This window comes from Callorhinchus milii, unplaced genomic scaffold, assembly GCF_018977255.1.
Source record: "Callorhinchus milii isolate IMCB2004 unplaced genomic scaffold, IMCB_Cmil_1.0 Scaffold3, whole genome shotgun sequence".
Lineage (NCBI taxonomy): Eukaryota > Metazoa > Chordata > Chondrichthyes > Chimaeriformes > Callorhinchidae > Callorhinchus > Callorhinchus milii.
The window spans coordinates 49,414,916-49,438,027 of record NW_024704744.1 but is presented as its reverse complement, the minus strand read 5'-3'; positions in this window follow the sequence as shown (position 1 = coordinate 49,438,027).

Sequence of the window (23,112 nt, the reverse complement as noted above, 5' to 3'; positions counted from 1 at the left end):
GTTCAGTTGTTATTTCTCTTTCTACCATGTTCTTCGTTCCACTTTGATTTTTGATCCTTCTTGATCTTTTTTTCATCTTCATCTCTGCAACTCTTTCTTCCCATCATTGCTTGCTACATCTCTTTTGATCTCCCATTCTTTGTCAGCTACTTACTGTTCAGAACTATGCCTCTATTTGTTCTTCTGCTATCTTTACAATCTTACTCATTTTTGCTTTCTCACAGGTCTATTTTCTTCAGTCTGGCTCATTTGTCTTTATTTGTTCACATAAGAACTTTTAGGAAAAGGTCAAGAGATCCTGTGCTTTCCTGATTATGAACACCAGCCTCCCACCTTCCCAACACATTCTTTGAATGCTCCCTCTCTAAATGCGCATTTAGTCACCCCCAACTCATTTATACTACACATTTCACNTTTTTTTCACTGATTACTTATCCACAAGTTTATTACTCTTTGAATAATACATTTCAACTTAATTCCCCTCCTTAATACTTAGATTTTTCATTACATTCTATGGTATTTGAATTCTTTCTTACAACAAACAGTTTGCCTGGATCATAAGAACATAAAAAATGCTAGACAAAAAAAACAAGGTCCATCTAGTTTGCCTTCCACCTTTCTGGCAGTCACATGCAATATGTCCCGAACTACCTTTGTACTATATCCTATAATTTTATTTTGTAATCAGTTTTGCCAATTCCCTACATAATTGTAACAACTTCAATGGGACAGTTCAAAATTTATATTCAAACGAACAGTTGGCATCCTCGTTACCTGTTATTCCTAATTTACATTCCTAAAATCTGGTATAATCTCAGTTATTCATTTATAATAATAATAATAATCCTTGCATTTGATATAGCGCTTTTCACATCGGGAGGATGTCCCAAAGTGCTTCACAGAACACACTGTAAAGTGAATTGACTGTATATTTGTGGGCAAACGCGGCAGCCAATTGCGCACAGCAATGTCCCACAAACAGTCGTAGATTGAAAATGACCAATTTATTATTGTTTTTGGTTTTGGAGGGATTATTATTAGGCGTGTGGAGTAAGGAAACTTGCCCAAGGTTTCGCCCTGTCTGGAATTGAACTCAGGTCTCTCGCTTGCAAAGCGAGTGCTGTAACCACTGAGCTACAGGACTCCACCTTTGTACCTTCCCTAACATCTTCCTAAAGTAGTATTTTATGCAGTCTTGTACCTCTCTGCAAATGAAACCCTTGCCTTGTTTTTCTTTTTTATTGGAACCATCTACCCTCCTTAGCTAATGGTTTAATAGGTTTATCCATAATAGTGGCTCAAATTGATTTGCAGAAGTTGAATGGGCAAGGTAGATGGGCCAATCTTACGATGAATTTCAACTGAAATGAAATACAGTAAAATAGATATATCGTGAAAAATATATTTCTGTGCAGAAACATAATGGGGAAGTTGTGTAGAAACAAAAAGAAGCACCCACGGTTGATTTTCTAGCAAGGTATTCTATTTTCCTGAGAGGAACTCATCCTTCTCCCAAGTGTCTTCATATTAAATGGGTGAATGTAGCTGAAGAAAAATTGAATTATGAGCTCATGCCACCAAGATCTATAAAATTAGTAAGTTATCCCTCATCTGCAATTTATTAAAAGTCAGGAAAAAGTTGCAAAGTGGATGAGAGTGAACCCTTTCCAGCATAAACATTAATTCAATTGAGGAACACTTGAAATGATGTCTTTTGTGTTAAAAATCAACAACAACAACAACAACTTGGATTCATATAGTGCCCTCCACACCGGACGGCGTCTCAGAGCGCTTCACAGTTACGGATCCCGGGGCCGAGCCGGGGGGGGAGGAAGGTGACCAAAGGCGCAGTTGAAAAGAAAGGTCTTCAGCAGAGACGTGAAAATAGGAAGAGAGGGGGCGAGGCGAAGGGAGTGAGGAAGGGAGTTCCAGAGCCTCGGGGCATAGTGGCTAAAGGCACGGCCGCCGATGGTGGAACGGAGGACTTGGGGGAAAAGGAGGAGGCCAGACCTGGTGGAGTTAAGGCAACGGGCACGGTTTTGAGGATAGAGGAGATCACAGAGGTAGGAGGGTGCAGATGAGTGGAGGGATTTGAAGACAAGGGTGAGAATCCGGAATTCGATCCTCTCTGGGACAGGCAGCCAGTGCAGTCTGGCAAGGACTGGGGTGATCGGGGAGCGGAGTTTGGTGCGGGTAAGAATGTTGGTGGCAGAGTTTTGCATGACCTGGATTTTTTGAATGGTAGTGGAGGGGAGACAGGCGAGGAGGGCATTTGAATAGTCCAGCCAAGAGGTGACAAAGGCATGGACCAGGGTTTCAGCGGCTTTTGGAGTGAGGTATTGGCGGAGATGGGTGAATCATCGGAGGTGGAAGAAAGCAGTGGTGGTGAGGGACTGGATGTGGGGGATGAAGGATAATTGGGGATCGAACCTGATGCCTAGGTTGCGTCCAGGTTCGGAGAGTTTTAGTGGGAGGTCGGGTAGATGGAGGAGGTGAGAACCTTGTGATTTTAGATGTTGACAAGAGCCAAATAGTATGGCTTCCATCTTTTCAACTTTCAGCTGAAGGAAATTTGCACTCATCCAGCCCCTGGGGTCTGACAGGCAGGCTGACAGAACATCAGGGGACTAGGGGTCGCAAAGAGAGGTGGAAAAATAGAGGTGGGTGTCATCCACATACGTGGAAATGTACCCCATGTCTGCAGAAGACATCCCCAAGAGGAAGCACGTAGATCAGAAAGAGGAGGGGCCCAAGGATGGATCCTTGGGGTACCCCACAGGTAACCGGGTGAGAGCGGGAGGAGAACCGTTTGTGCAGATGTACTGCTGGCGGTTTGTGAGGTAGGATTCAAAGCAGGCGAGCGCAGTCCCACCGAGGTGGATAACGGAGGAAAGGCGGTGGAGGAGGGTGGCGTGATCGACTGTGTTGAAAGTGGCGGAGAGGAGGACAAGAAGGCAGAGGGAGCCCTGGTCACAGATAGAGAGGCACATCATCGTATGCATGAGAGAAAAGATTAAAGATAACAGCAAAAATAATGCCTGAAAACAATTTTGTAGGAAAATAAAGTGAACAATACAGTTCAGGTAGAGGATGTAGTAATGTATCTTGAAGAATCTGTTATTATAATTTCAATAAGCATACCTATTTTGCCTTCATAAAATAATACTGGAACTTCATTACTCTAAATACATTGACACACCACCTTTTACCACATAAAAGTCGATGGAAAAAGGTTTTATTGATATGCTGAGATGAGAACAGGAATTTCGATTGACCACAGAGGTTAAACTGGAACTGGAGTTTATGGTAGCGATAAAATATTACACTGACTCTGTTTAAATTAGCAGTACTGGATAGTAACGGGACACATATCAGATAGGAGTAGTAAAAGTTTTACCCACTGTTAAGAATTTCATTGTAAGTAAGGTGTCAGCATTTATGAAGATAAATTTAAGTTCCCGCAAGGTCTAAGGTGAATAGCAATGATTGATTTTCTGCAAGCTGATCAATAGGTTATCGGCAGATCTGGATCTAAGTGACAAAACAAAGAGCAAAAATCAATTGGAAGAGGCCAAAGACCAAATCAAGGATGGAAAATCTTAGTAATGCATTCAGTGGATGTTTTACTCACTCTGACGGAAATAGCAAGATTTCAAATGCCTTGGTGTCCTTTTATTGAGTACATTAGGGGATAAGCTAGGTATGTCCGATGAATGTTAATGTTTCCTTTTATTTAAATTAGTTCAAATTCACCTTGAAAGTCATGAAGATCCACATTTGCAGTGAGATGTGTTCTTCATGCACAAAGTGAACCAGCTGTGTATTTCAGCTGGAGCTTTCCGATTTCATTTCCTGCACTTGATGATATTTGCTCTTCTGTATGTTTGCACATATAGGAAAATGACACTGTTAAGAAAGAGTTAATAGTGTGTAAAAGGGAACAAAATGTGGTAAACTCAACAGAGCTTGAAAATGGGATTTCTCCAGGTGCACCAGTGCCTGGAAAATGGTAATGTTTGAACTCAATCCAAACTGGAAGCAGTTTAGATCAGTAACAGAATGTAAGAAAATCAGAGGTAAAAGATCATTTTTGGCACCGAAGCTCATCCCTTCAGTACATTAACTTTCTCATCATATAGTATCTAATCGCATTTCTTATAACACCAATGATTCTGCCTGTAAATTACCTTACATAACCAATTGCTCCAAACATTTCTCATTATTTGTGGAATACCGACTTACCTCAACATTAAAAATGAACAAGAACTGATAATTATTATGAGTGAGTGCAGAAAGGTTCGTGAGTTCCTCCTTTCCTGCCCCTACTCCATTATGTGGCATTGTAAGACTCTGTGAGCCTATGATGATGATAATAATAATAATAATAATAATAATAATAATAATAATAATAATAATAATGCTTGCGTTTGATATATTGCCTTATCAGGTCGTTGAGAAATCTCAAAGCGCTTCACAGACTATATTGTAAAGTGGATTGACTGTTAAATTAAATTGATCATTTAAATTGCTTAAAGTGGATTCACATCTTGGCTCGCTTCCATTGGCTCCTCACCTCTCAGTGCATCAAGTTCAAGTTCCTAATTCTCACGTCCCTCTAGAATACCCACCCTACTCTTCATTATAACACCTTACTAGTTGAATATAATTTGAACAAATACTAAACCTTTGCAGTTCATATATGCCAAAGGCACAATATGAAGTGCCATAAGCAGTATGTGGGTGCTGTCAATCAAACACTGCACTCTGTGCAGAAACCTGCTTCGTTATAAAAATATTGACTCGGAGTCTGTAACTGGTGATGGGCACTAAAATTCATGTCAGGTACAGCTTTTCTGAAAAATGCATTCATTACCTCCTCGAAACTGTGGTGCTGTGCTGTACATGTGATGAGAGCCCCTGGAGTTTAAGCTACACTAGTCACATAGTTCAGTCACAGCCTCACTTGGGAGACACACCCTTCTGACCCATTGCTCCTCAGATACATTTAAATACTTCAAACTCTTTCAGCAAAGATGTTGCCTGGGGAGACATGGGTCTCCTACTGTTAATCTGTAGAAATCTTTGCTTGGATCTCACTTCTCCTCCTCCACAGCCATAAAACCTGTCACTGGTGAAATTCCAACTGAAGAAAATAATGGGGTCTAAAACATGACACTGCTAAGCTGAAGGTTGCTTCTCAATTTAAGATTTCTGGTTTACAACTGATATTTGTCTGATTTGGGTTAAATTGCAGAATATGTTATCAAATTTGCGAGAGGAATTATGTTTTAAGTGAATTTTTGTTAGTGACAGAGTCAATCACTCCTGCCAGTCACAACAAGATCACAATTAGCACAGTGACTGCTGGTTTGCAAAAACCTGCATTTTATCCCTATTATCCCACTCAATAGCTGCCAGCAGTCAATATCTCCATACTCAGCACTTTACAGGTGAATTTAAAATGACTCCAGACAAACTGGGTGCAAAAATGGGCACTCAATGCACCTAATCATCCACAGAATTTTCCATGTATAATTAATAATGGGATTAAGTGATCATTTACAGTTGTGAGGTGAAAGATTATTACATCATAATATAAACCAGTCAAATATCTGATGTAGTAATACACTTGGTAATACACTGTTAATACACTGTTGTTATCTTCTAATGTGCTGACAGGTGCGAAAGCTTTCGGTCATCGTTCCTCTTCCCACTTGGCTCCCACCCGCAGCTCTGGTGACCAGCCAGTAAGTACTCTTCAGTTCTTTGGGATGTTCTCCGGATGTGAAAGACTATATAATTATACATTTGTATTACAATTTGTATTGTACATAGTTGGCATCACACAGAAAGCTATACGGAGTAACAGAGCAACTAAATGTAAACACAATTCTTCACTTAAGATTACATAGCCTCTTTCTCTGAAAAACCCCTTCTGTATTGTCGTACCATCCATACAAATGATAATGAACTTTTTATTGGTAAGCTCTTGACTCTTAAACTTCATGTCTTCTGCAAATGTCTGTGGAGATTGGTATCACCACTCCGTGTACTGACAGGAAGATTAATTTAATGAGTTATTGTATGTACATCAAATAATTTTGTGGATATGTTCTGTTTTGTATACATGTAGATAGTTAATCGAGCCAAACCAATTATGCATGTTTGAAGAGGGAATTACAGTTGAAGTGTCAAATCTGACAAATCAGCTTTAAATCATTTTACTGCAGGAAGCAGCTTCATGGTTCGTGAGGTGTAATGTTATTGTTTGATATTTTACACTAGAATGCACCACAGTTACACAAGGAATACGTTGTAGATTTAATTACAATCAATTAAGACATCAACTTACATTGGAAATTTTCCACATTCAGCAAGAGGGTTTTAATTTCAACCTAGGAAGCCTGGCTTAGTTGATAGCCCTCTCCCCTCTGAGTCAGAAACTTGTGGGTGCAAGTCCCACATCCGGGTTGGAATTCATAGTCTAGGCTAACACCCCTGCACTGCACTGGGGGAGTGCTGCAGAGTCCAAAGTACTGTCCTTTGGGTGAGATATTAAACCCGAGGTCCCATCTGTCCGTTTAGGTGGACATTAAAGATCCCATGGCATTATTCGAAAAGAGAAGGGAGTTTTTCCTGGTGCCATTGCCAACAATCCCCAAAATAAAATTGGTACCTCACTTCATGGCTGTTGTAGGACATTGCAGTTTACAAATTGGCTGCTGTGTTCACCTACAAAATACATACAGTCAGATCAATTTTCAGTATATAAAATTTTAAATGGGATTGTGCATAAAATTGCAAATGGCTTTAAAAAAGTAAGCCCAAATCAATATATTGGATGTATCAAGACAATAAAAGAGGACATAGGTTTAGAGTTGTTAACAGCAATTTGCTACATCAAACGTAAGGATTATTATTTATATGTTATTAGAATATTGGTCTTGGCTTTCCACCTACAGTTTTTAATGCTACTTTTATTTCTAATAGATTCTTTATGAAACTTAAGAATAAGTAAATTACCTTCCAGGTCATTATATTAAAACTGGGGCAATGTTTCTTTAGGTGTTCCATTTAGTTATGAAAATTAATTATGAAAATAATTGAATTCCTTTAGGGGGTTTAATTCAGATTTCTCTTTCATTTAGGAATGATTAGTGAGTTTATGAGATTTCCGATTGTAAAGATAGAAAAAAAAAGTTTGCTCTTTCCAGCAATTAATGTAGGCCCAATTATTTAAGGTACAGATTCTATGCTAAGACAGATAGATTCTGGTCAGAGGTGGAAGGGGGTATCTATGTGTGTGTGTGGGAGGAGTGGGAGGAGAGCTGTGCGATGGAGCACAAACTGAATGAAGTGAGAGGATGTGAATTAACCGAATGCTTTAATTAGCTCAAGTTATATTGTTCCACCTGAGAAGTTATGGGTTCCTACACCAAATCTACTGACAGATAGTTTAGTGAGTGATTCTTTCAACCTTTACTATGTTACCTAGGATTCCTACGGTGTGCTCAAATGGATTTTCAGACCTTCAGCAAGCTAAAGGTTAATAAGACATCCTAGTGCGGCTTTTAACATTCAAATTATCCTCTCTGCACAGTAGACTTCACACCGGATTAGAGTCACTCAGCAGGCAATCAGATTGAATAATTGTAATAATCTATCTTTTAATGAGGCCAAACTACAGTCTCCATTGGATTCGTAAGTGGAACATGGGGACAAAAGAAGTTGAATCCGATCTAAGTGTCCATACCGACTCAAAGCTGCTTGATACCTCAGACTGAGCCATAGCCAGATAGCCCTGTTGTTGTACTTCTAATTTAAACAGTCTTCTTACAATGCAGAACTCTGGTGAGAGCTAATGCTGACCAGATAGATAACCAGTGTGTCAAATGCATGCTCCATCTACAAATAAAGCATATGGATATTCTAGCTATGGCATGATATTAATATTTAACCACAAGGAAAATAGTACATCTCCTTGCTGATTTGTTAACCCTTCCCCTATGGGATAAATAGGAATGTGATACAGATGGTACAGGGAAATCTGTCAGAATTTTGAAACATTCTAGAGTAAGTGCACAATGTCAACCAACGCATAACAACATTGCAATATTTACCATCCCATCACTTACTGAGTGTCCACTTCCAGCAAGAGGCACGAAACCTCAGTCAGGAACAGGAACCCTAATAACTGTTACCTTCTTAAGGCATTGCAGCACCCCAACCATTAATCTAGCTGAGGTCAGCTCACACTGCACAAACCATGCTCCACTGTAGCCTCACTTTGTGTTATCGCATAATACTTTCCGATGATGTAATGGATTGAGATGTAACTCAGAGACCAGGAGCTGGCTGGTTTTAATCCTGGGCCATGCAGAGTTTGCTGGACTCAGCCGCAGTTGCCGGGGGGAGATTTAATTTTCCTCAGCTTCCCAGGGTTAGGGAGGTGAAAAACAGTCAGGATTCCTGCTCCTGGTACTTTTACTCTGGTTGTGCAGTGCATGGCAGTCAGGTGGTGAGAAGTCAGGCTTAGCTATGACCCCACTACAGTCAAGGAGCCTGTTGACACTCACTGCCAAAGCTCATACATGAACGGTGGCAATTTGGATCAGGTACCAGAGCCACAACCCAGCAGGAGGAGGCCAGACCAGGAGCAGATAGGCATGTGATAGTGGAGAGAGAATTAGATTTTTTTATTTATAAGCTACATATATAAAAATACATTATAAAAATAAAAATGTCTGTGCTGCAAATGATTTTCACTGTAAATCATGTGAAACCTTTGAGGAGAACGATAAGGCACTATACCAAAAGCAAGAGTTATTAGTAGTAGTATGATACACATAGCATCAGATTAAAATCCACTAGTAACTTTTTACTGGTCTTACAGAGCTGAGGTCTCAGCTTTAGAGGAAAGCCAAAGCGTCATCATCAATTTCCTGCCATTCACTCAAATTTTGAGATGATCTCGCAGAAATTCTTCATTCAATCACCTTTTGCCCATTTGGATTCAGCTGTTCTCAACTGTTAGCTGTTTGCAGCAGAGCGGAGTGGTCTGTGGTTAAAATCCAATTACTTTTTGCTCATAAACCATATGAGTGAAAAGGCTAGGGAACATAAGCATGACTGTAATGTATCAATCCAAAAGTTCTGAAGCTGACATTACGTCACCAGCCAAAGAGCAAGAAAAATCAGAGCTACAGCAAAGCCATACCTGATCTAGTCCTCACTATTATAACGTTCTCCAGATGGATGATTCAGAGTCCTGTAGCATAGTGATTAGAGCGCTCACCTCACAAACAAGAGGACCCGTTTCGATTCCTGGGCAAGGTGAAACCTTAGGCAAGTAGTATACTCCACATGCCTCTGCTTAAATAGCAGTAACAACAACAACTTACATTTATATAGTGCCTTCCATACGGGGTAGCATCTCAGAGACCTGTGAGTAGGTACTTGGTTGTTAGTTGATTGGCAAATCATTTTCTAGGGGTAATAATACCTTTAAAAAATTGGTAACTCAATCCACGACTGTTTGTGGGACATTGCTGTGAACAATTGGCTGCCATGTTTCGCCCACAAAATATACAGTCAATTCACTTGACAGTATATTCTGTGAAGCACTTTGAGACGTCTCAACAACCTGATAAGGTGCTATATCAAATGCAAGAATTATTATTATTACATGTCCATGTTAACTGCCCTTCCGGATTCAAGGTCCCCAACTCTCTATCCTCCGATTTATGTAGCATTGTATTCAAATAGAATAAGTATGGTAAAATATTGTTTAGATTATAACATTGTGGCTTCCCTGATTTAAAACTGGCTCAAGTACACCAGCGGAGTATCCAATTTCAATTAGGGCTTTGGAGCCATTCGGGAGAAGAGTTTGATTAACCAGGAACGAGTACGTTGTTCCATCAACAAGTCTTGGAACAGACAAAGCAAATGTTTTTACAGATTCCAAATGTTTAGATGGAATCCAAATCCGTTGCACTGTACACCTCAACAATGATGCATACTGCTGAGCTGAAATTATGCAGAGGAATAAAAGTTAAAATAGTTTACAATAACAGTATGTTTTGTGTGCATTTGCATTCTCTCCCTATTCTTGCCTAAAGCATCATGGAACAGTGAGGAGGAGCAAAAATGGCTGTGAAATAGTAAACTGACAAAATAACATCAGGTTTAGGAATAATTAGGAACCTAGTCATGTGATATCCTTCACCCCTGGGACTGCCTAAAGGTTACCAAATGATAACTCCACATCAATTTCTTGCCGTTTTTTGTTCCAATCCATTCCTTTCAAAAAATAAATCTTGCGTTTTAATGCCATCTGTTCAAGGCTACCAGAAGAATCTGCTCCACGGCTGATCTCTGTGCACCAGATGTGCTGTATTGTCATATTAAATATTAATCAAATCCATTAGTACTTGACACATTTCGACATGCATTGTCGACAACTGGTGATAGTTGTTTGATTGGGGAGATTTGTTACCTCTTGTCATCAGCCAATGCATAAGTTGAGCCAAGCCCCTGTGGTACACTCAGATGTAAAAGAGTAAGTTATTAATAAAATGGCTTTGCACCTGTTTTCAATGACACTGCTTGTTAATATCCTTGTCATGTGGGGGCGGGGGAGGTGGAGGAAGGGAAATCCTCTTAGCATCTTACTCCTGGAGTCCTGTAGCTCAGTGGTTAGAGCACTCGCTTTGCAAGCAAGAGACCTGAGTTCAATTCCAGGCAGGGCGAAACCTTGGGCAAGTTTCTTTACTCCACACACCTAATAATAATCCCTCCAAAACCAAAACCAATAATAAATTGGTCATTTTCAATCTACGACTATTTGTGGGACATTGCTGTGCAAAATTGGGCTGCCGTGTTTGCCCACAAATATACAGTCAATTCACTTTACAGTGTGTTCTGTGAAGCGCTTTGGAACGTCCTCCCGACGTGAAAAGCGCTATATCAAATGGAAGGATTATTATTATTATTATTACTCTATTATTATTATATTATTAATGCTATATCAAGGTGAAAAAATTAAAAATGACTTTCAGTTGTTAATATGATAACAATAATATTCCTAGCATTTGACATAATACATAATCGAAATGTCTCAAAGCGCTTCACAGGATTTTACTTTAAAGTAGTGTGACTGTAGTTTACTCCTTCATAATAACACATTGTGAAATTTGCGGAGAACAATATAACAGATGACACCATATTAGGACACGGGTCTTTTACAGAGGTCTTTGGATGCTAAAATAGAATCGGACTTCTGAAGGTTAAATATTTGAATGCTTTTAGTTCTTACCTCTACAGATGAAGGCTGGGATACTGCACACCTAAAGTGACCTCCATACTTGTGAAAAAAAAGTTGCTGCAGTCTGTCAGTTTACCATTTGTAAATCAGCCTGGCCTGCTGGTCTCAGTGACCGATGATGATCGTAAACAACAATGACAGCCCCAGAAATCTTCGAGCCCACCCACTGTGGCAAAATCAGGGCTTTCACACTCACAGTCAATCTTTGGGAACAAATTGAAAACTCCAATCTATCACATCAGATATAATAACACGTTTGATATTTATTGAATCTATTACAAAAAAATTGCATTTTTTTAATCTCTGAGCCCAAAATGAATCAAAATGGGTTACTGAGTGTATCAAATCCAAACCAGTAATACATGCACAAAGTCTGTCATAGCACTGGGTTAAACCACAGATAGTGGGCAGCAAATTATCTGGCAAAAAGCTGCAAGAAAAAAATCTAAACTCAGAATGACAAATCCATTGAAGTGTGATTTAAGAATAATAAAAGAACACATACTTCATAATGGCCAGTTGTGTAGCAAGCAGATGATAGATGGTCTCAATCATTCAGCCTACTGTCACTCTGTCCAGCCATTATTACTCAAGGGATAATGTAATAATCAGAGTTGGCATATAATTCTAAACCATATTAACACAAATGCATGTACATTTGTTTTCCCTTTATTTCCATTGTTTTAAGCTTTAAAACTGCAGCTCAAAGGCTATGGTGAACGGCAAATATTTTGTGCAAATTTCTTTTGACTGAATATAATGACATTCAGCTGTTTACAATTGTATATTGGGGTCAGCTCTTGAAGTGTGTGATCCATCTCTAGCCACTTTGCATCAGATTTGGCATGATACAGATCCAGTTGCTGAATGAATCAATATTTGCATAATAATAATAATCCTTTCATTTGACATTCGATATAGCGCCTTATCATACCAATGAGACTCTCAAAACGCTTCACTTGTGAAGTGGATTGACTGGTATTTTTCAAATAGTTGCACAATAATGTTCCACAAATAGCTGTGAAGTGAATGACCAATTTTAGCTGGGGTACTGTGAGCAAGAACACCAGGAGAAACTCCCTTCCTTTTTCAAATAGTACCCTGGGATCTTTAACGTCCACTTAAACAGGCAAATGGGACCTTGCTTTATCATCTCATTTAAGGACGGCACATCTGACAATGCAATGTTCTTTCAGGACTGTACCGAATTCTCAGAATAGACTATGAGCTCAAAGCCTTGATGTGGATTTGAACCCACAATCTTCTGACTCAAAGATGAGAGTGACTCAGAAATGGAGTCCTGTAGCTCAGTGGTTAGAGCACTCGCTTTGCAAGCGAGAGACCTGAGTTCAATTCCAGGCAGGGCGAAACCTTGGGCAAGTTTCCTTACTCCACACGCCTAATCATAATCCCTCCAAAACCCAAAACAATAATAAATTGGTCATTTTCAATCTGCGACTGTTTGTGGGACATTGCTGTGCGCAATTGGCTGCCGTGTTCGCCCACAAATATACAGTCAATTCACTTTACAGTGTGTTCTGTGAAGCGCTTTGGGACGTTCTCCCGACGTGAAAAGCGCTATATCAAATGCAAGGATTATTATTATTATTAAATGAACTGAGCCAACTGTTATGTCACAGAAAAAATATATTACCCAAGTGGTATAATTCCTTTGTGAGGTATGACAGTGGCTGTCAGCAGGCTGGTCAACCTCATGGGCTATCGCAACACATCATGATCCTGTCCTTTTGCATGGGGTTTCCAACAAGTTACTGGAGAGAAATCAGAAATGGGAACCCTGTGCCATTTCCTCCTTTCCAACTCATGGTTGCAGAAGTCAGTTGTATTGGTCTTCAGGCACTCTCTTGTCCCAGCTGAGATCAGCTAATTCAGCGCAGACCTTCGAGGTCTATATAACTAAGCTAGTCATTGAATAAAATCACTGAGCCATTGGAGGAAATGGAGTTAAAAGTAAATAATTCAAACTACCTGTATTGTAAAATTGCATTGGTGTTGATTCAGTCTTCCGAATATTGCAAAGCAGTGTTTTATAACAGATGGAAAAAGTCACTCCTCTTGTCTTTCAAGTTTCAGGTATCCACAGCTCCACACTCTAGTAGTGCTTCAGACCACAATAACCTCAGATGCTCAGTAATGAGTGGTGATGTTACAGGTCAGCCATAACTTACATTTGGGTCGAGCTGTCACTTAAAGGTGCCATTGCTGTCTCTCTGGGGAGGGTGATGAGGTGAGTGATTACAGACACAGTTCAGAGCAGTACAACTCCAAGCTATTACCTGCATCGATGGCAGTCTCCAGCAGAGTGCAAGTTTGTCATGAGATGAGATTTTCAAAAGCCCTATTTGTGAGGAATTAACTATATGAATGCTGCAGAGTTTCAAGTTATAATAAAAAAGTTACAATTGAGCATTCCATAATTGATTTCTTTAATAATGACATTTTTATCTATTATTAGCACTTATAAATGACTAAATAATGCTACTCATAAATAGGAAGCACATCATCAAACTTCTCCATAGTTTTCAGCATTGTTTCACAAAATATGAAACATAGTGGTGAAAAATGCAATACTTCATAACATTAAATCTATCATGGAACATTCAATTTTTCATACCATAAAATCTGATGTTACTGAAATCCTTTTGCTACTTTATTGTTTTGTAGAAGGCATGATAAAATGGCAAGATTGTGAACTGTAGATAAAACATAGTTCAGCCAGTGTTTCATTCTGTGGTACTGTAAAATCAGTACCAAGCAGTATTGTTACGAACTAAAGAGCTGTATTTTAAAATTGAGTTACTCACTGTCTAACAATTAATGAGCTCCTGCTGGATAGCAGATGTGATTAAAAGACATTTAATTACTTATGTGCTAGGATGTAAATAGTAAATCTCCACTGCAACAAATTGCCAGTGTATCAGAAAGAAACAATATACGGATTATGTATGTAATGCCCATGTATCGGTTGTTGTCAATGTAACACGTTTCTCATCAGCATATCACTGATAAAGCCAGGGAAAGTCACCATCATTATCTGCCATCTGTGATGCTAAATCTGCCCAGATCCAATACAGAGCTGCGAAAACTTAATTCTCCATGGAGTGCAGCGAGTGCATTCAGAAATGGCTTCAGCTGAGCAAGTATCACACTAATCCCCTTAGTACACGGGACAAGGCCACCACCCGGCCTAATTGATTTAAAACAGACTGTGGCTGAGAGTGTATAGGAAATTAGAAGGTTCAGGTTCCCATGTGGACCTCAATAAAGAGGCAGGATGTAAGCCTCATGCCAGAATGGATTTCAGACGGAAAATCTGATAAGCGGCTTAAAATTGTAGTTAAGTCAGAAAATTATATTAATGCCATTGCTGCTGGTACATCATTTATTGTCACCTAGTTAATTATCTCTGGAGCAAAAGCTGGGGTGGCCTTTCATGACTGATCTCATCACATATTTATTAAATCCTTTGACTGGAAAGAAAGGGCTTAAAAGGGTTACTCTCTCCTGTGCGTCCACCTTGCAGACAGTCTTGCAGGCTAACTAGTCTCTTACAATTTCACTGTGGATCTTGGCATGCAGAAAAGGAAAGTCTAAGCTCCCGATGAGCTCACAGTAAGATCGCTGCCAGCTGCATTATTAAAACTTTCGACACTTATAAACAGGATCCTTGTGCCCCATCAGTAGCACCCTGCGTGGGCCCACAACAAGCACTGCAATTTTAAAACTCTCGGTGGCATGAGCCATGGAAAAATGTAATAAAATCACTCCAAATACTCTATTACCTCAAAGCGCATAGGAGGCTTAAATATTCCACAGTCGTAGAGATGAACTCATAAGTAGAAGACATAAGTAGAAGACATCGCCAGACGTATTTTTTATTACTGCTGCCTGCAATTTAAGGAATATGGATTGAGAGAAAAAAGGCAATGTAAAAAATATTTATGTAAGAGAGAAAATAATGTAAGGATTATTTGTATAAGAGAAAGACAATGTGAGATTATATATTTAGGAGAGAAAGACAATAATAATAATCCTTGATTCGATATAGCGCCCTATCATGTCTTTGAGACTTCTCAAAGCGCTTCACAGAATATACTGTAAAGTGAATTGACTGAATATTTTGTGGGCGAAACATGGCAGTCAATTGCACACAGCAGTGTCCCATACACAGTCTTGGATTGAGTGACCAAATTATTATGTAAGGATTATATATTTCAGAGAGAAAGCAATGTAAGGAATATATATCTGAGAGAGAAAGACAACTTACAAATTATATGTATGTAAGAGAGAAAGTCAATGTAAGTATTACATACATAAGAAAGATAATTTAAGGATTATATATGTAAGAGAGAAAGGCAATGGAAGGATTATGTATTTTAGAGAAAAAAGACAGGGAAACTATTATGATGCTTTCGGTTTTATGAGTTACTGTGAATTTAATCATTCATCATCAAAAAACCTTTGCAATTTTTTTGAAAAGAGCACTGCCTTTATTACTATCATTGTTACTATCATTGTTTATTACTATCATCAGTGTAACACCTTACATTCTATGGGGAGACAGAAGACCATTTCATATATTTCTTCTCAGTTTTGTATGTCCGAAAATAGGAAAATACATTTTGTTTCAAAACGGTTGAAGGAAAATGAGACAATAGTAGCACATTAATGTGTAAATAGCAAATTCTGCAGCTATCCGAATGTGTCAGAGTGTGCAGAAGCTTTGCTCAATGCGATGTCTGTGAAGCTGAGAACCTGCAGGATTTACGACATAAAGATCAATTTGTGATTTTCACAAGTTAGGGCCCATAATGTGGGTTTGGGAAGGGTTAATTGCCATAGCTGGTGGGGGGAAAGGACTGGTCTGTGTTCCAGTTAACAAATTCACTGATGTAAGCTGAATGCTATTCTGCATTTTACAGTAAATGTAATTAATTTGTGCCGGTGCTCTTTCAATGTAATGTGATATGTGGAGCACTAAGAGCAGAATAACCCTTGATACATTAATGATAAATTGTACAAGTTGACGTACATCATATTTTTAGCAAAGAAAAGCGATGATGCATTTTAATGCCACTCATATCATGTATTTCCAAACAAACGGACAGGTTTGAAAACTCTTTTCAGGAACACATGGCCTCTTTAAATTATTATCAGCCTGCATTTCTGAATTCTGTTTAACATCTCAAATTACATTTTGATATTAACCCCTAAGGTGGCCCTGCAAAACCATAGTTACGTTTTGATGGAAGTCCACTTGTAGGAATGTTTGAGCAAAACAGTATTTTTTTTAAATAATGCCAAATTATCAAAGTGAGAAAGGGAGCAAAGTCTACTGTATTCAAATGATGTGGTGAAAAATGCAGTGTGCGATATTATATTATTACTGTTTACTGCCGTGGGGAATTTACAAGTACTTTGTTCAAATAGTTGTAACCGCAGCCAGTCACTGCAGACATTGACGAGCCAATAGTGCCTTTCAACTTGTCACCGGGCAGATTCCAGAATTTCACTGTTGGTTTGAGAAATATCAGCACTTTAAGATGTCTTCCTGATGTGAAAGTCACTACATAAATAAACGTTTATTGTACAATATACCATACACAAAAATAAATGTGTAAGGAGACAGTTGAAGCAGGAAATGTTAATTCCTTCAAACCCAGATTAGATAGTTTTCCTTTAGGAAGTAACATTATGGGATGTAGGACATAGGTAGTTTGGGACATATGTGCATGCAACTGCCAGGAAGGGGGAAGGCGAACTAGATAACCTTGGTCTTTTTTCGTCTAGCATTTCTTATGTTCTTATGTAATCTATTGCATACCAGATTTCAACTTTGAAGATTCACTTCAACTGGAATTAATGTGTGCTGATTATCATATCACACATTCTATTTTTCATACCAATATTTTTTCAACATCAATTTGTTGGCTGGGAAATCGAATTTCACTCTGATTATGTCCAATGCAACTGCAACCTGAGTGGATGATGCCACTGACAATGTAGTATCTACATGGATATATCAAGAAGCCAAAAAAATTCTCCCTTGGAAAATGAGAGATCCTCACTTTATCAGCTAAACTGTGATAATCTTCAGCCAAAGTATACTTAAGCAAAAATGTACCAAAAACGAAATTACATAGGCAACTTGCACTAAGCTCTTAACCATGGAATACTAATTTTCATTTATTTTTAAAGCTTTATTTTATAACATTGTGGAGTGTGAAGTGGAGTAGCTGGAGTAACAGAAGCAACAGGTTAATGTTACTAGTCTCTTTAGAGTGCACTGGTGATGTTAATTTTTTATTAGTTGATTTCTCAAATGAAAAGATCAATCCACTAAGGTAGCTAAATTCTGGCTATGAGTCTTGGGAAAGACTCTGAACAAGAAGTATTTTCCTTCTCTACTCACTCACTCCCACACATGGAGTGAGATAAATGCCAGTACAATACAATTTACATTTATATAGCACTTTCATGTTGGGAGGACGTCTCAAAGTACTGTATACAGCTGGTCAGTTTCATCGGGTGGGGGGAGCTGAAGAGTGTGTGTATTTTGGGGGTGGGGATGACCAAAAGCACAGTCAAAGAGGTATGTCTGTTTGAGTACCTGCTAGCACCAGGTAGAGAGTTAGCATTGGCAACTGCTTGGTAACTGGTGTACTGTCTGACCTTTCACCTGGAGAATGGCAAGTATCACAAATGTACCGGAGAAAAGGAGCAGAAGATTCATTGGGGGATAAAACAAAGGAAGAAAATGGGGAAATTGGAAAAGTAGAAGGAAAAAAACAGCTGTGAATGGAGAAGTTGTCTTTAGTACTCATGTGCCTCTCTTAAACGACAAAAATAACTTACCATCGAAATATGATTGAAAACCTATATGTTTTGAAAGCTGGTGGTCTGTTACTCTTGAAGGGTTAAATCAAAATCACCTTCTCTATACATTCAGGAAATTGTTACAGGGTTCGAGGGACCTGAGAGAAGCTGATGACAGGAGCACATCTGAAGCCAGCTGCTATTATTTTCAGAGTCACAAAGGTTACTCTGTGCAGTGTTCATTCGTGAAGGGGCTCAGAATCCTATCTATTGTTCACATTGTGACAGCAAAATATGCAACGTTTCATAACAGGTTTGATAATTTAACAACTATGTTATTGAATTTAATGAAACATCTTTTTTTTGTCTATTCCTAAAGATTGGCTACAAGTGTCATTACAGAATTTGACCTATTACCAGTCAGTTATTGCTGAAGTCAATAAACAGTTTAAGCAAGAGAGCTGGCTGCATATCTGGTTGGAAATGAGATTAAGATCCAGTTTGGCTAGTTGTGCTCTGAGCATCTGAGTCAGAAGAGTTTGGGTTCATACTTTTGATTGACATAATACAGTACTGGCAGAGAATTGTATTGTTAGAGATCCTCTCTTTCAGGTGAGATGTTAATCCGTGGTCCTTTCTGCCTGCAAAAAACAGTCACTGCCCTTAACAGTAATTACTGTAAAACACTTCCAGACACTTTTAGGTAATGCCGTTGTAATACTGCACTGTAAAAATGCAAGTTGTTTCTTTGCCAAAGTTATAAGGATGGAGAAGAGTTAATTAAATATTGTGCGAGACATGGTGAGCCTCTAGCACCTCCAGTGCTATGCTGAGGCCAGATATCTCGGAGGTCCAAGAGACTCACCATGTAAATTATTCCTGAGGTTTGTTTAATTGCCTTTGATGACGGCTGAGTGAAACTCGCAGAACCTTTCCTCAGGATAGTAAATGAGTTAGGTGGAGTTTATGAGAGTGGATTGTAGATGGGTGTGTGGAAGGAATAGGTTTGATAGTCGGAGTAATCCTTTTTTGTTCTATGGTTTCTAGCATTCTTAAATTCAATGCAATGACATAGACTCTCAGTTTATTAATAATAATATTACTTGCAATTGATGTAGCACCTTATCACGTGATTGAAACGTCTCAAACTGCTTCACTGAATATACTGTAAAGTGGATTGCCTGCGTATTTTGTGGACAACTGTTGTGATGCCGTATTGATCATTACATTGCTCTATACATGTCCCGAAAGTGAAAACTATCTGAAACTTTGAAGCCAACATTGAATCATGTGATAGTACCACCACTCATAATTATTACATAACCCAAAAATAGATAAATACAGGCAATAGTTACTACTAGATTCGAGGGATGGTGGTGGGGGAGTATTTATCCACAAGGCTAGGGATAGCTTTTAATTTCTTTGACCACATTCTTGGTTGATGTGATAATCATCACTGGTCATATCATATGCCACAATGTTGAACCTTTTAAATGGAGACCAAGTTCAATTTTTTCAAAGAAAGTAACAAATCAGTTAGTGGCGTACCGGACAACTACATACTGAGTGCACAATGAGCCAGCTTCACTTCTCGAATAAAATATGTATCACAAAAAACAGATTACTGTCATTTTATTGATTCCCGTCATTATATTCAAAACTTGATTCAGATCTCAGTGTCCGTCATCAATAATAAGAATAATCCTTGCATTTGATATAGCGCTTTTCGCGTCTTCTTGACATCTCAAAGCGCTTCACAGAATAGATTGTAAAGTGAATTGACTGTATATTTTTTGTGGGCGAAATAAGAATAAGAATAAGAATGGATGCACTGTTTTACCCTCCTCTCTTCCCACTGTGATCCAAAACCTCAAAGTGCTACAGTCAGTCATTCTGTGAGGGTGTCCTTCATATTACAGTAACACACCCATTTGCTTCTGTAATGAGTTTTGAAACAACTGGATCCTCTATGAGCTGAAAGGCTCAAAACTTTTCAGTGCCCAAAAAATAGGAAACATTAGAGTTTACTTGAATTTGTCAGATTGGAGCTCTCCCCCCGACACGATTCACCAATTCCAATATTTGTATGGCACATACGATTACCAGCTTGGAGATTTCAGCGTTTGACTGCTAGTTAGCGAGTCTTTATTCTGTGTATTCTGTTTAACGAAAAGCTGTGAAAGTGCTTTAAGGCATCCTCCCAATGTGAAAGGTGCTATATAAATGTAAATTGCATTGCATCGCAATCCATCGAAATCAGGTCAAAAGCTAGAGCCGGCTTCACAAATGTTGTCATTGAGAACGGTGTCGGGGTGGCGTCCACCTCAACACATCTGGGCGATTTTTATTCAGTGCTTTGGGAATTTCTGAATTGAAGCCATATGTTGGACCGCGTTAATACAGTAACTGTTACATTCTTTGTGATGGGAATTACAGTTCAATCAGTTCCAGTCGCCCAAGTTTCCTGTTAAATCCAATCAGTGTGAAAATTCAAAAACTGCCTGAAAGGTGTCAGGAACTAATTTAATTTTTATCAGCTTTTTCACATTAATAAGCAAATTCATTTAACTTCACTAAGATCATTTCCAATTCTGAGTATTTGAAGTTCAGTTAGAATTGGTGGTGGATAGCTGGAGCGAAGCTGACACTTAATCCAAAGATAGGAGCTCCTTTGAAATCATGCTATTCATTTGCAACAGGGATTGATTCAAAGTTAGGGTCTTGAACTATTTTAGTTTCTCAGTAACTAGAAAAAAAGAGTGTAGGCAACTTTCTACAGAGAGATTTGCTTCTGCCATTAGACAGCAGGAAACTAAAGAGACTGGTATCAGATTACAAGGCACACTTTCTTGAATTATAATGCACCACTTGAATTTAAGACCGACTTTGAAGTGAACAGTTACCAATTCCATACAATATAATTTAGGTTTTGAGTTTCCTCACCTTTCTCAGTTACAGTGGTATTGCTCCAATGTTTAAATACCCTGATTCAGAACTGTGATAGGGAGCTACCAGTTTGCCTAGCATTAGCTTGAACAGAACATCATGGCACTCACAACACCCACACCAACCCCTCAATGGGGGGCTGCAACTCTCAACAATGTTCACTGGTCCAGATCTACATGGAATGCTTCATCTGTTCTTTTGCTGTGCAACAATCCCAGCTCTTAGTTGTGTGTGTGTGGAGTTGTGGATCAATTATGATCAGACTTCGCCATGATTCCCTCCCAATTAAATAGTCTGTGAAGTGCTTTGAGACGTCTCAATGAAGCGACAAGGTGCTTTTTGGAGTCCTGTAGATCAATGGTTAGAGCACTCGCTTTGCAAGCGAGAGACCTGAGTTCAATTCCAGGCAGGTCAGGGCGAAACCTTGGGCAAGTTTCCTTACTCCACACGCCTAATAATAATCCCTCCAAAACCAAAAACAATAATAAATTGGTCATTTTCAATCTACGACTGTTTGTGGGACATTGCTGTGTGCAATTGGCTGCCACGTTCGCCCATAAATATACAGTCAATTCACTTTACAGTGTGTTCTGTGAAGCGCTTTGGGACGTCCTCCCGATGTGAAAAGCGCTATATCAAATGCAAGGATTATTATTATTAGTATTATCATTATATCAAATGGAAAGGTTAGAAAGTAAATATTTGATGAAACTTAATACATACTATTTGCAAACTGGATAACTTGGGTTCATTGCAGCTTCTGGATTGTGATTATCAGATTATTGGTGACTGCCTTTGTTTAGCTCAGCCGTTTTTGGACTTTGCCTGCTTAGGATTTGCGATTCGCCATTCATGAATCTCTCCCTCTATGTGTTTCTTTTGAAAATGAACTATGTATTGTTTCAGAACAATTTCCACAACAAAAATAAATGTGAAAAACATGCAAGGAGCGTATAAAAATTAATGTGAGAGTAAAATAAGCTATTTATTCTCACTCCTAGAAAATTGCTGATGCATTAAAAGGGAGAAGCCATGTGTTTCTCACAGAAGTATGGCCTATCCTCAATTTGCTTGTTTGACCTGAAAGTAAATACTGTGACCTTAGGTTACTTTAGGGGCAGAGATATGCAAGCATCAACAAAGTTAAAAGTGCACTATTCATTTTAAATTTGTCTTTGCTCTTTGCTCAAAAAAAACCTCCACTTATATGTAGTATAAATTACTTGGGGGTGATTCTGCAATAGAAAAATAAACTAAGCCATGGTTCTGAAGTAAATTCTCCTCTCCTCCCCCACTGACTTGCATGATTTATCTTGCTGTAAAGCTGCACTTTCCATCATTAGTCCTTGTTATATGTTACTTGTGATATTTACTCAAATCTGCTGGTGGGAAAAATGACAAAGGTACCATCCGTTCTATCCTATTACAGCTGTGTTGATAAAATGATAAAGCATTGCTAAGAAAATAATGGATTTTAGTGGTTCATCTGAAGATCTAGGAGGGAATGTGTGACGGAACTCTGTGACTCGAGCCAGGGATTTTGACAGCTTTGTAACAGTACCGCTCTGTATTATATCTCTTTCAGACAGCTTTCTTTGAGTTGCATCCTGACATTATTAGAAAGTCAATATGACAGCCGAATCAGCATTCCCTACTCGTCTTGTTTTTTTCCCTTTATGGATTGCAAATTTAGGTTTAAAGGAGCATTGTTGCCTGATGAATTGTGGCGTGAGATACTGCACTAGACCCATAAATAGAGGAGTATGTGGGAATGATCGATGGTGATTCCAACACATCACTCACTGCATTAACTTTGACGAGATTTTTAATTTCAGTACAATTAGTTTTACAAATGAAATAGCTTAGGTTAAAACCAATTAATGAAACTGGGGTAACTCCATTCTTGGCTGCAGATGGGATATTCTCCAAAAGCTTGAGGCGGCAACAACAGTACATTAGTTTATGGCAATACATCAAGATAGTTCAAATCCCTTTCTGCTCAT